Genomic DNA, 15,182 nt, shown 5'->3' with positions numbered 1-15,182 from the left:
CATACCTTGTAGCATTCTGCATTTCAAGAAGCATTTTAAGAAGCATTCAGCATTCTGAGAATAGGTCTATCAACTCTATGTTCAGATTTTGAGATCACGGTTCATATCCACCAAATGTCTCAGAGTAGGAGTGCTGATCTAGGATCTGTCCAGATAATCATACACATTATGATCTTAAAGGCTAAACTGATCCCAGATCAGCACTCCTACTCTGAGGATACATGCCCAGGGGTCAGAATTGTCCTGAGACATGGCTGTAGGCTAACTAGCTTCATAAGATTCTAAAACCCCACAACTCAGGGGCATGGCAAAGGTCAAGAATAATCTTTTCAACAACTCATGCTTATAGAATTATGCACAAAACTACTACAGTGAGTTACAGAATACATCAGTTTGGACACGTTCAGACCGAACATCCCAGATTATTTTCCTACTAAACACAACACAACAAAATTCTCTTCTCTAACCAGTGAATCCACAAACAAGACTAAATCAACCATTTCACTCTCAGTGGGAAATGGAACTCCACAGGATTCTACAACAACCATAACGACAACTATTGTATAATAGTATAGGCCTATAGACCATTAAATCCCCCCCAGAAATAATTTATTCTTACAACTTAGTTTGTCACAAACTGTTTGTCACTTTATCGAAGAGCTAGTGTGTGACGAAGCCCCGCTCCAAGAGGCGGGTGACATGACACAGGCAGAATGATTCATTAAACAGGATGTGCACAGGCCATTTCATGCTTGCTGGGGTAATTGACAGAATATCTCTTATCTGTCTGCTGAAAATAAATATTCCTACGAGTGCTGCCAGTCGCGGAATGTATCTGTTACAGTTGGATACGTTATCGTTTTCACTTTTAGTCATATTTTACCATATTTCATGCTGTATTGTCTAGCTTGCTAGCTGGAAAGCACCCTAGAATTGATAAAAACTGAAAAACAATAACACTGGAAAGTTTAATAAAATAAGACTGTCTGGTCAACAATTCAAATATTGTGCTGCAGGCAACCCGAGGCAAGACAAGGGGTTTTGTGAGGACTGTAGCAGCCTTGTAGGAGGAGAGGCAAAGTAAAGCAACTGTCTGCCTACGCAAATTTAACTCTAACAGTGGAAACAGAATTCATCATGTGAATGTATTGATTCACTAAGTAGTAGTATAGGATGAGAGGAGAGAGATCAATAACCATCTTCACTATTAGTTGTTACATTTCCCAATGTCTTTCTTAGAAAAACATATAAATACAAATTAACTATCTGTAATTGGACATCATGAGGGATGGTACAAAGGAAACAAGAACTATGGACTGACATTTAATTTGACTTGACTGAAACGTCTTTATTTAAGAATTTCAATTATTGTTCCATAGAAATTCATCAGTGATGGAGCTCCTACAAGGCCCTTCAGTTCCCATGTTACAAGGCTATTGCGCTGTATAGATTCTCGAGTCAACCTTTCCCAAGAGGCTGAAGTTGCCGTCCAACACTGAACACGGAGGACAAGACCCAGCCAATGCCATGAAACCAATGGGTCTTAGTTGCCTTACCTTGATACCTGTATAGCTACATGTGTATACCTCTAGATTAATTCTGTTTGACAGCGGAACGAAACATGGGTTTGAGTATTTCAAATCAAATCCAATTTTATTTGTCACATACACATGGTTAGCAGATGTTAATGCGAGTGTAGTAATAACCAACGAGTAACTAACCTAACAATTTCACAACAACTACCTTATACACACAAGTGTAAAGGAATGAAGAATATGTATGACTTGCATTAAAAACAGAGGTTGAAAACAAGTGAGGTGAGGCCAATATTTTCCATTATAAAGAGAACCTCTCCCTCTCTCTCTTTACGGTATGATTGATGCCAAGATTCCATTACCTATGCTACAAAGGGAATTGGACTTTGAAAAAGTACAATAAGATCAGAAGGAATTGATGGGGGGTAGAGAAAGAGAGAGAGAGTCTCACCTGCATTGACGCTCCCTCCACTCGTGCTACATAGGCGAAGCGGTCCAGAACAGTGATGGTGACTGGCACTGCCACGAAGAACCCGCTCACAAATGCCAGGATATACCTGCACTCAGCCCCACCTTCTGAACCATCACCTGGGACAGAAGAACACAGTTCAGCCAATCACCATCAAAGAAACCATCAGAATGGGAACACTGCTATAAGAACTTGGCATTCAACAACCAATGGATAATCAGATAGTAGGGAGTTTGTATTGAGAAGATCAGAATCAGAAAGCATGTATATCCTACCAACGGGACATTAAAAACTGTAATGTTTCACCGAGTCGTGGCTGAATGACGAAATTAAGAGCTACATACAGATACAGCTGGCGGGTTATACACTCCATCGGCAAGACAGACAGCAGCCTCTGGTAAGACATGGGGCGGGGGCCTATGCATTTATGTAAACAACAGCTGGTGCACGATATCTAAGGAAGTCTCAAAGTTTTTCTCGCCTGAGGTAAAGTATCTCATGATAAGCTGTAGACCACATTAAAGAGTTTTCATCTGTATTTTTCATAGCTGTTTACATACCACCACAGAGCGAAGTTGGCACTGAAACTGCACTCGATGAGCTGTATTCCGCCATAAGCAAACAGGAAAACGCTCACCCAGAGGCGGCGATCCTGGTGGCCGATGACTTTAATGCAGGGAAACTTAAATCAGTTTTACAGAATTTCTATCAGCATGTTAAATGTGCAACCAGAGGGAAAACAATTCTAGACCACCTTTACTCAACACACAGAGACGCGTACAAAGCTCTCCCTTGACCTCCATTTGGCAAATCTGACCATAACTCCATCCTCCTGATTCCTGCTTTATTTAAGCAGGAAGGAAACGTGACTCGGTCTATAAAAAAGTGGTCAGATGAAGCAGATGCTAAACTACAGGACTGTTTTGCTAGCACAGACTGGAATATGTTCCGGGATTCTTCCGATGGCATTGAGAAGTACACCACATCAGTCATGGCTTTATCATTAAGTGCATTTAGGACGTTGTCCTCACAGTGACTGTACGTACATACCCCAACCAGAAGCCATGGATGACAGGCAACATTCACACAGAATTATTTTGCCACTATGGCCTATTTATTGCCTTACACCCCTAATCTTACTACATTTGCACACACTCTATATAGACTTTTCTATTGTGTTATTGACTGTACGTTTGTTTATCCCATGAGTAACTCTGTGTTGTTTGTGTCACACTGCTTTGTTCTATCTTGGCCAGGTCGCAGTTGTAAATGAGAACTTGTTCTCAACTGGCCTACCTGGTTAAATAAAAGTGAAATAAACAGAGTTAAAGGGTAGAGCTCCCACTTTCAAGGAGCTTATAAGAAATCCCGCTATGCACCCCGACAAACTATTACAGACTACTAAGGGAAGCACAACCGAGAGCTGCCCAGTGACACAAGCCTACCAGACGAGCTAAGTAACTTCTATGCTTGCTTCAATGCAAGTAACACTGAAACATGCATGAGAGCATCAGCTGGTCCGGATGACTGTGTGATCACGCTCTCTGCAGCCGATGTGAGTAAAAGCTTTAAACAGATAAACATTCACAAGCCCGCTGGGTCAAACGTGTACTCCGAGCATGCGCTGACAAACTGGCAAGTGTCTTCACTGACATGTTCAACCTTTCCCTGTCTGAATCTGTAATACCAACATGTTTCAAGCAGACCACCATAGTCCCTGTGCCCAAGAACACTAAGGTAACCTGCCTAAATGATTACCAAACCATAGCACTCACGTCTGTAGCCATGCAGTGATTTGAAAGGCTGGTCATGGCTCACATCAACACCATTATCCCAGAAACCCAAAGCCCACTCCAATTTGCATACCACACCAACAGATCCACAGATAATGCAATCTCTATTGCACTCCACACTGCCCTTTCCCACCTGGACAAAATGAACACCTATGTGAGAAGGATATTCAATGACTTCAGCTTAGTGTTCAACACCATAGTGCCCTCAAAGCTCAGCACTAACCTAAGGACCCTGGGACTAAACACCTCCCTCTGCTACTGGATCCTAGACGGGCCGCCCCCAGGTGGTAAGGATAGGTAACAACACATCCACCACGCTGATCCTCAACACAGGGGCCCCTCAGGGGTGCATGCTCAGTCCCCCCTTGTACTTCCTGTTCACTCATGACTGCACGGCCAGGCACAACTCCAACATCATCATTAAGTTTGCTGATGACACAACAATGGTAGGCCTGATCACTGACAACAATGAGACAGCCTATAGGGAGGAGGTCAGAGACCTGACCGTGTGGTGCAAGGACAACAACCTCTCCCTCAACGTGATCAAGACTAAGGAGATGATTGTGGACTACAGGAAAAGGAGGACCGAGCACACCCCCATCTCATCGACGGGGCTGTAGTGGAGCAGGTTGAGGGCTTCAATTTCCTTTTCTTCCACATCACCAACAACCTATCATGGTCAAAGCACATCAAGACAGTCGTGAAGGGGGCATGACAAAACCTATTCCCCCTAAGGAGAAAATATTTGGCATGGGTCCTCAGATCCTCAAAAGGTTCTATAGCTGCACCATCGAGAGCATCCTGACTGGTTGCATCACCACCTGGTATGGCAACTGCTCGGCCTCCAACCACAAGGCACTACAAAGGGTAGTGCGTACGGCCCAGTACATCACCAGGGACAAGCCTCCTGCCATCCAGGACCTCTATACCAGGCGGTGTCAGAGGAAGGCCCTAAAAATTGTCCAAGACTCCAGCCACCCTAGTCATAGACTGTTCTCTCTGCTACTGCACGGCAAGTCTAGGTCCAAGAGGCTTCTAAACAGCTTCTACCCCCAAGCCATAAGACTCCTGAACAGCTAATCAAATGGCTACCAAGACTATTTGCACCCCCGCTTCTGCTACTCTCTATTATTATCTATGCATAGCCACTTTAATAAACCTACCTGCATGTACATAATTACCTCAATTTCCTCAACACCGGTGCCCCCGCACATTGACACATTGACTCTTAACCGGTACCCCCTGTATATAGCCCCACTGTTGTTATTTACTGCCGCTCCTTAATTATTATTTTTTTCTTATCTCTTACTTTTTAGTTATTTTTTCAAACTGCATTGTTGGTTAATTAAGGGCTTGTAAGTAAGCATTTCACTGTAAGGTCTCTATACCTGTTCTATTCAGCGCATGTGACAAATAACATTTGATTGAATTTTATTTGAGAATGGAATTTGTGTCATTTTTCACTCAGAGAGCACATATTGCATGCAGGCATTTTTCATACTCTGTTCTCCGAGACGACAGCATGACGGCCAGACATGTGAAATAACACAGTGACACAGACAGATCAAAGACAGGCTAATGCATCAGTGGCTTTAATTAACACAACCACCAGAGCCCTATACTACTAAGCAGGTTTGAGGAGTTAGCGAGGCAACTTATGTCAACTCTGAGTTCAACTCGGGATAACCGGTCATATGACAGTTGCTCACCTTTAGCCAGGTAAATTTATATGGCAAAGAATCCTTCAGAACTAACCTGCTCCTTGGCAGGCAAACTCACGGCTATCTCCCCTTTCCCTGAATGAAAATGACTGTGAGCTGTGAGTTGAGGACCAATTAAATATTTTGATTAACAACAGTTACAACACAATATACAAACATATCTTACAAAAAATAGAACGAATTAAGGACCAATGAAATCAGATTCCCTTCCTCTCTGAAAGATTGTGTCATCAGCACCTTAATTGGAGGAAGACGACTGATTAAATATTTTATTAATCAAAATGTTGTTGTTGTTCAAAATAGTCATTAAAATAATTATCACATTACACATTTAGTAATGCCACGTTGCATTTGAAAGTTCATGCACAGTAAATGATTTTAATAGATAAACCTGTGGGGGAAAAGTGCTTGTGCATTGATAATGCCAAAGCACATCAAAGATAGTAATAAAATAAAATGGCACCTATTTCACTGCATAGCCTGCTGAATTTCCAAGATAACTTTTCATGTTTATTTTGGTAGAAATTAAAATGTGGCACTCACTAACCCATGGATTAATGGTTAAGCATTAACTCAATGAATAGTTAGGCATTTGACTAGCCATGTGCGACATGCACATGTGGTTACAAGCCTGCTTGAGTTAGCGGCAGCTGCATGATCAATATCCACCTTCGTAGTATGGATGAAGCCTGAGCTGGAATGTGAAGCTAACTGAAGCTGGCTAGCTTTATAAAAACCTGAATAGATCTAGCTTCAGTCGTAGTATACTCCTCTGGCAGATACTCAAAACTTTGTTGTGACTGAGCATGAGTTTGAGACTTTTGAAAGTATCCACTTCAGAGGGCAGGTGCATCAAATAGGCATTTGTGGTTCATGTCCTTACCTAATGCTATGCTTATTAGCTTGAACTCAGCAAACCTAGCATCCATTTGTGAGAATTTCAAATAGATAGAGTTTCCCGACCTGGTGTCCTAGCTGTTGACAAAACAAAAAATAGAGACATAGCAGTGTCTATTGCTTTGAAAGAATAACAACCCTCCACGCAAATACTGTTTGCCCACGGCTGGTGAAAATGGTCAACAATATTAGTTGTTTCAACTTGGTTTCATTGTTATTTCAAAGTCCTTAATACAGTGTTGACAAACATTGTTACTGAATGTTATTGAATAGGTAGGTACCAGTTGGTCCCCCACTTCAAAAGTGTTTCCACTCAGGGAGATAGAAACCTTGGAAGTAGAATAATAGAAGCTTTTCAAACAGACAAAACAGAGGAGAAAAGAACAGGAGACAGGTAGACACGGACAGAACAAGATCCGCCCAAGGACACAACCCCCTAACCAATCAATGGTCAACTGCCCGTTAGAACAAACGTATCTGGTTTTAAACAGCCTATGTCACCGCGATATGAGTCAGATGCATTAATTCTAGTATCAAAATTGACTACAAAGTGTAAAGAGGATCATTTTGGTCATAAAGTCAGTCTTGTCAAAAACTCAGTTTTGTGAGTTCATCACGACTTCCTGGAGGGTTGGGTATGGATTACTAACAAGCCCACGTTTGCCAATGATGCCCAATATTAGGGCAGGGAATTGCCAGGAACCTCACAATACAATAGTATCATGATACTTAGCTGCCGATACAATATCTACTGGGATTCTCACGATTCTATGTGTATTGCGATTCGATACTGCAATACTGTGTATTGCGATTCTATGTTCCAAACATATTGCTCACCATATGTCTGCTGCAGAGGGACAAGAGAGACCCATGAGCAGTGGTGTAAAGTATTTTTAAGTAAAAAATACTTTAAAGTACTAAAGTATTTTTTTTGAGTATCTGTACTTAACTATTTATATTTTTGATGACTTTTACTTTTACTTCACTAGATTACTGAAGAAAATAATGTACTTTTTACTCCATACATTTTCCCTGACACCCAAAAGTACTCGTAACATTTTGAATGCTTAGCAGGACAGGAAAATGGTCTAATGCACGCACTTAAAGAGCAAATCCCTGGTCATCCCTATTTATTTTCAAGATGGAGAACAAGCTATGAAGGAAAAAAGTTTTGGTGTGGGTACAGCTGACTAGCGCAAAAATAACATTGTGATAGTCAAAACGATACGATATATTGTCAAATCACTGCTTGCAATCCATATCCTGGGCATCACTGCTGCAACGCACACACATTTAGCTCGACAAATAGGAGTGAAAATGCGCTTCCATAAAAGTTGTTCAACAATCTTGGGCAGATGGCCAGGATATGGATTTCATCTGACTAGCTTCTTCTTGGGCTGTGAGAGGAAGATTTGCATGGCTAACATTAGACCTGAAGACAGGACCACCATTAATAATGTAATCAGTGCTGTGTGTGTTTGTGTCTTGTATGTTGTAAGGAGGTGCCTCCATATCCATAGTGCTGCAATGGACTACTCCTGGGCCTAGGTGAGTAATGCCAACCAGTCAGTGCCATGCTGGCACATGTGCCTTGTGAATTAGTTGTGAATCACAATCTCTGATTGGCTATGTCCAACTGTATATTTACTGTTGGATTCCATGACTGTATGGTGACAGTCTTGCTCCCCCTCCCTCTCTCTCTGTTATAGGAGCTAGCTTGGATCTGTAAGTCAGGCTCTTTCATGACCAGTATCTGTGACGAGAGGTCTAGAGCTGGTCTACTGGCACTGACAAAAACGTCAGAAGGGACGAAAGATGATTACTAATAAGACAGGACATCACAAGTGTTTAGTAATATCAGAATCACCTTTATTCACCAAATACATTTGCATGTAGAGGAATTTGACTAAATTAACAGATTTTACAGACAGTCAAACTGAATATACGGACAATATAACCCCACCCTTTCAATACATGTGTCACTCATCAACTCTAACTTGTTTTTCTACAGATGGAGGACAGAAGTGAAGCTTTGGTCATGGAGTCCTCTGACAGAAAGATAGGTTGATACTGATGTCTGAATTAGGAAAGATTGTGTACTCCGCATTAAAATGATACCAGACACATCTATAACTTTTCAATGTCCTTCCTTCCGTGGCCTCCAATTGCTCTTAAATACAAGTAAAACTAAATGCATGCTTTTCAACCGATCGCTACCTGCACCTGCCCGCCTGTCCAACATCACTACTCTGGACGGCTCTTACTTAGAATACATGGACAACTACAAATACTTAGGTGTCTGGTTAGACTGTAAACTCTCCTTCCAGACCCATATCAAACATCTCCAATCCAAAGTTAAATCTAGAATTGGCTTCCTATTTCGCAACAAAGCATCCTTCACTCATGCTGCCAAACATACCCTTGTAAAACTGACCATCCTACCAATCCTCGACTTCAACGATGTCATTTACAAAATAGCCTCCAATACCCTACTCAACAAATTGGATGCAGTCTATCACAGTGCAATCCGTTTTGTCACCAAAGCCCCATATTCTACCCACCATTGCGACCTGTACGCTCTCGTTGGCTGGCCCTCGCTATATTTTGCTTCACTAAAGTTGCTTTGAAAAAGTAGTTCACCACGTCCAAACTACTTCATGATATATCATATCTAAATCTGAAATAGACTATAAATTGCAAGAACTGATTACTCTGAGGTCAGATTTTAACAGAATGTGTTATTTAGACTATTACACACAAAAACTGTTTTAGTGAGAATTAGGCAGGTCTGATGTCAAAAAAGAAAGGACAATTCTTGCCTACTTCATTCATAATTCATGCTATTTTTGTGTGTAGTTCCAGTAGTTAGCTACACCACTACATGGCAAAAAAGTAATTAACTACTGAAAACACTACCGAGATCTGAATTTAGTTAAACTACCACCAAGCTACTGCATTTAGTTCACTACACCCCAAAACTGCCCATAACTGACAGAGGCTGGACCATCCACTGTGTGACTCTTCAATGACATCCAGCTCCAACATCTTCCCCACTTCTTGTTTTATTGCCGCTCTCTTCACCTCTGACACTCTGTAAGGTTTTTGATGGACCCTTATCCCCGGAGGTGTGATGATGTCATGTTGGTTGTGATGGGTGTGTCCTGGCAAGGAAGAAACTCCATCTTTATTTTTCATAACCAACTCACGTAACTCTTGGGTCTGGGATGGCGATACCAAGGGTAATCTCCAGCAGGTTCTCGGTGGAAGTGGCCAAAAGTACTGACGCCTGTATGTGTGAAAACGGGGTTGAAACCAACAGCTGCTCCACTGTGACATCATTGGACTGGTGAAAGGTGAGTACACAAGCAGGATTTATATGTACACCATCTATTACCTTGACATTCTGTCTGGCGTTCTGTAGTGTGGGATCTTCTAGCTGAGCAGTACCAAACCTTCCCCTATTCTGTGTTACATCTCATGGGCATAAGAATTTCCAAGCCTCTCGCTTCCTGTTACTCTTCTTCCACCATTTCTGGCCCATTTATCCCTACTGGTTTTCCTGCCTCTTCGTCGCGTCCTTCCCCTTCTTCTCCCAGGAGAACTTGAGTGTCGGCTATGGGAGTCGGGCAGGTAAGTACCAATTTGTTAGTTTTCCTTTCATAGGTCAGGGAGTTCTTTGGTAGAGGTTTCACTTTCTTTTCACTGAAAAATGTAAATCGTATCTGGCATGCCCTATTACTGGCATCGCAATCTCCTGTAGTCCTTTCCACAATTCTTGAAAATATGGGCAGTTGCGATCCAGTAGCACGGGATATCGCAGGTTCTCAATCAACCCTAGGTTACCTCTGAACCGCCCTCTGGTGGTGTTAATCTTTACATCTGCGGTTGGGTAAGTTTGGGTGTCCCCGTGTACACAGGTGATGTCCCTGGTTGGAGCGGCAGTCCTCTGCAGCTGGGTTAATAGTGATAGCATGATGAGGGAAACCATGCTCCCGGAGTCTAGAAGGGCATCTACTTCTTTTGAACCCGTACTTGACTGAGGTGAGTGGGTGGTGGTGGGATTGGATATGGGCAGAGATTACATGGCAGTGGTTTATATTGGAAATGTCAACCTGCATGGGTTCCTCCTTCCTGGGACAGTGCCATGCGATATGCCCTATTTCGCCACAGTGGTAGCACTCCCGGGTGTCGGTATCAACCCCTCTATTCCTCATCTTTGCTTCAGGTTGGAAACCCTGATCCTGGCGCCCACGTTCCCCATCCTCTCTTTGGATTCTTCCTTTCCAAACCCGGGGAGTCTCCAGTTGGGATGTCTTGCTTCCCCCTCCTTTGAGGCCTCCCTTTTCCTGGGTGGTTCTGTCCGGACGACTGGGTTTGAGCAGTTCGTCAGTTTCTCAGCATCTCTCAACGAGGTCCACCACTCCGTCCGCTGTGGTGGGACTGCCCTGGCTGACAACCTTCTTTAGCTCGTAAGGTATGGTCCGGATGTAGTGGTCATTCACTATTCCCTTCCACAATGTCCCCAGTACTGAGAGTTGCGGGCTCTAGCCATTTGTTTGCTAGGTGAACCAGGTCAAACATCTATGACCTGGGTGCCTTCTCAGGTTGATATGTCCAAGTATGGAACCTCTGGGCCCTCAAAGAGACACTGACTCCCAACCATGATACATTAAGATGGCAGCAGCACAGTTTTGCTGAGCATGTTGTGTCACACTGTGTGTTTGTTTCAATTGTTACAAGTTTTTCTTACCTAGCAAAACCGTTATAGGCTGCGAGAGTTGTCATTAAACAACAGGCCAAATCTAAAATACAGGATCGAAGCAATTCAAATGTTAAATTGACATCTGTTGGTTTCTACCCGAGATGATAAAGCCGGTGTGGTGCCCTCCCTGAAAGCAGAGAGGATACATCTGTGCTGTGACTGACGGTCTAAACACGTTGGGCCGACTAGCCTTGGATACTCCTCCACAGTCAGGTTTTTATCTGTGCTTCGCCACTCTACCGGAGTCTTCGGACTCCTCTCCTGCCCCGCTGTGCAGTGGAAGCAGGAGGTTGGTATCTGCCCTGTGAAATAACGTTTAGATGCACTGGGCTTCCTAGCTCAGGATACCCCGCCCAGGATACCCTAAACCCTACTTTGACTGATGGTATAGCAGCTGTAGTCTTTCAGAGGGATCCGATTGTTTTACCATTTGACTCGTACTGTGACATGCACATCAAATCTTCTCATCTACAGGGTTTGGTCTGGCTAAAACTGTGTTTGTTCTATCAGATGATTGTAGTTTGGATTATTTTAAATCATCTAAGTGCAGAGAAATTTTAGGAAGAAACAAATCAAGGTGTTTTATTATTCTTCTGCTTTTGGTGTCAGGAAACATTCACCCAAACCAAGGCCCATTGGCTATGGATGAACTTCCCACTCCAAATGATTTTAAAACTACATCAGGTTTGGGACTGATGCATATTAATGCAAGGAGTTTGATGCCAAAATTAGACATGATAAAAGTCTGGGTTCACTCTGCTGACCCAGATGTCTTAGTACTGTCTGAGACCTGGATTAAGAAACCTGTTATAAATCAGTCTATAGCCTTGGATGGTAATAATGTTTATTGATGTGATTGACAAAGTAAGGGGGGGGGGTATAGTCATCTATATTAAAGACATATGTGGTTTGATAGGATGTTATAGACCTCCATCTGCAAAAGTAGAATCAGTGGATTCTCGGGCTGAACTGATACATGGTTGGGGGGGAAATGAAATGGTCCTCATGGGTGATTTAAACTGGGATTGGTTATCTCCAAACTCTGAAGCCATAGAGGACTGTGTAATACATGACATTTTACTCAAATTACAAATGCGGTTACAAGACTCAATCCCAAAGACATCCTAAGTCAACACTTATCGATGTTATTCTAACAAACAATCCGCATAAATTCTCGCCCGTTGCATTAGAGACACCAAAATCCAGTGCCCACTCGGTTCATAGTCAAACAAAGTTTTAGGCAGTTCTGTGAGCAGGCATTCCTGCATGAACTTTATGCATGCAACTGGGATATAATTGTGCTTATTCCAGATATCGAAGAGGTATTCTCCTATTTTCATTCTGTGTTTTCTACTATCTGTGATTAACACATCCCTCTCAAAAAGTACCAGGTAAGAGATAGAGACAATCCCTGGTTTACAGTGGAATTATCTGGTTTGATCCATAAACAAAATACACAATGGGCCAAAGCCAGAAAGGGTCATTCCCAGACTGAATGGCAGTTATTCAGGGCACTGAGAAATAAGTGCACCTTGTCAATACGGAAATGCAAATCTAGCTTCTATTAGGCATCTACCAAGGCAAACCTCAATAAACCCTAACGAAATTATGGAAAACAATTAAATCCATGAATGCTAACATGTACTCCTCTGGTCTTCCGCTGAAATTGACCTCAAATTCAATGGATGTGACTGACAAGAATAAACTGCTTGACATGTTTAATGAGTATTTAGCTAAAGTTGGGAATTTATTTGATAATGAACTCCTTCCAAACATCTCAAACGTGGCTGTGAATGAAACTGTCACATGCCGGCCTACGGTTCATTTATTTGTGTGTCACACTTTTACATAAAGGTGTAGATCTGTCCCAGTTGGATAACTATCGTCCCATATCTAAACTGTCTACACATTTGATTTGAACACAGTTTGTAGCTCAGTAGGGTATGGAATCTGAGTTTCGAAGGCTGACAAAAGGACTCCCCAGGGCTCAGTTTTAGGTCCGATCCTTTTTACACTGTATATAAATGATTTAGGGAAGACTGTTGACTCTGCAAATCTCCATCTGTATGCTGATGACACAATTATTTATTCCAGCGCGTCTAATATTGAGAAGGCTTTTCAGGACTTACAGTTGGACTTACAGCTTTCCAATTAAAGCGTGCTTAATGAAAGGAAAACAACGTTTATGGTTCTCTCTTCCCTGAAAGTTAACAGATGGAGTCACTTGCATATTTGAACTATAACAGGCCAGCTAATTGATAGGGTCACCTATAAGTATCTTGGGATTTGGTTAGATGAAAAGTTTAACTTTAAACAGCACATTGTTACCTTGACCAAGAAACTGAAGTTGAAATTGGGTTTCTATTACAGGAACAAATATTGCTTTTCAATGTTAGTCAGAAAAGATCTTATTCAAAGCATTTTATCATTTCTGGATTATGGTGATATTGTTTATATGCAGGCCTCAATGTACCTTGAAACACAGTGTATCATGGTGTTTAAGATGCATTATAAATGCTAGATCACTTACCCATCACTGTGATTTGTATGCTATGATGCAATGGACCTCTCCACCAGGAGGCTAAAGCACTGGGACACTTGTGTACAAAGCATTGATGGGACAACTCCCTTTGCATCTCTGTTCTTTACTGACCAGATCCGTTACTCAATATGGTCTTCGTTCACAGTCACTGCTGTCCTTGTCTGTTCCTAAGGCTAGAACTGAGATGGGAAAACAAATGTTTTCACATAATGCCCCTTCATCCTGGAACATGCTTCAGAAGATTTAAATTAGGGGAGTTAGTGTCTTTGCCGGTTTAAGACTCTGATCAACAACACTATTTGTGTTAACTGCAGTTGTTTCTAATCTTCAGTTGTATCTTTAACTTGTGACACTGTCTTTTGTATGTATTCTGTAATGCTTTATGGACACGCTGCCATTTCCCTGTTTTGCCTTCTTGCCAGGTCACCCTCGCAAAGGAGGTTAACCTCAAATGGGTTTTACCTGGTTAAAACTTAAAGCGAGGGGGCACTATTTTCATGTCCGGATGAAAAGTGTGCCCAAAGTAAACTTTCTTCACCAATGTGGCAGTTTTAGCTCTTTGTAAGGCAGGGTTTATACATACACAAGCCACAGTCCAAGTGAAGGGTTAAACTGGTTTATTATTATCAGGTTTCAGCAGAATTCCTGATATACACAACTCAAAACAAACAGAGTAAACACTTTGTCACCAGTGGAAGGTCCTCCAATTTTGGTCTTTGGGGGTTCAATCCTGAAATCATCAGCTCCTTTCTTCTGGTAAACCTCCTTTGCCACTGTATGCTCTGTCTCCCCAATAACCTCCTACTCCTTCACCTGCTGGGGTCCAAGGAAAGACAAATAAAGAAAACCTAGAGCACGTTTAAGTAGAGGCCTTGATTGGTTTCACCTGTCTGCAGTTTGGCTCCAATTACAACTGGAGACAGATGTGGCTGTTCTGCTGCAGTCTAGAAGTTTCCCCTGAGCTGTCCATGGCCCTGCCTCTGGAGAATACTTCACATTGCTGTCAGTGGCCCTGGCAGCCAGAAAATACAGAAACCTCGCAGGCACATACCGTCCATCCAACACACAACCCCGGAAACCGCTACACTATACTTAGAACTGAGTTAGCTCACCATCTTGAGATGGCAAATCAGTCAGAAGGGGAGAAGTTCTCAACGTCAAAACTGTATTCTCTCTATAGCAAAGCTAGCTTGGCTTACCGTGCTGTGCTCACCACTGCCCTTGTTTGTTGTTATTGAATGGCAAAGACAAACCCAATATTATTTTGCATGTTATTAGTTAATTGTGGAAATAAATTAAGATATGCAATAATTTTATATATATATATATATATATATATTTTTTTTTTTAATTTTTTTTTTTTTTTTAAATAACAGTATACAATACAATCGAGGTGATGGCATTGGAAATGTTTTTGACTGTTCATTTGCTTCCGTTCTGTAGGTGGCACTGTGTGCTTTTTT

The 15,182-nt window shown here is 42.1% G+C and overlaps 1 pseudogene; it reads right to left on the bottom strand.

The window, feature by feature from the left end:
- LOC112219141 overlaps positions 1–10,403 on the bottom strand; it is a 228,866-nt pseudogene extending 218,463 nt beyond the window's left edge.
- Between the last annotated feature and the right edge of the window lie 4,779 nt (positions 10,404–15,182).

The sequence above is a fragment of the Oncorhynchus tshawytscha genome, linkage group LG19 (genome assembly GCF_018296145.1).
Source record: "Oncorhynchus tshawytscha isolate Ot180627B linkage group LG19, Otsh_v2.0, whole genome shotgun sequence".
In the NCBI taxonomy this organism is placed as follows: Eukaryota; Metazoa; Chordata; class Actinopteri; order Salmoniformes; family Salmonidae; genus Oncorhynchus; species Oncorhynchus tshawytscha.
Note: the sequence above shows the minus strand (reverse complement) of the source record. Positions and strands in the feature narration are given on the sequence as shown.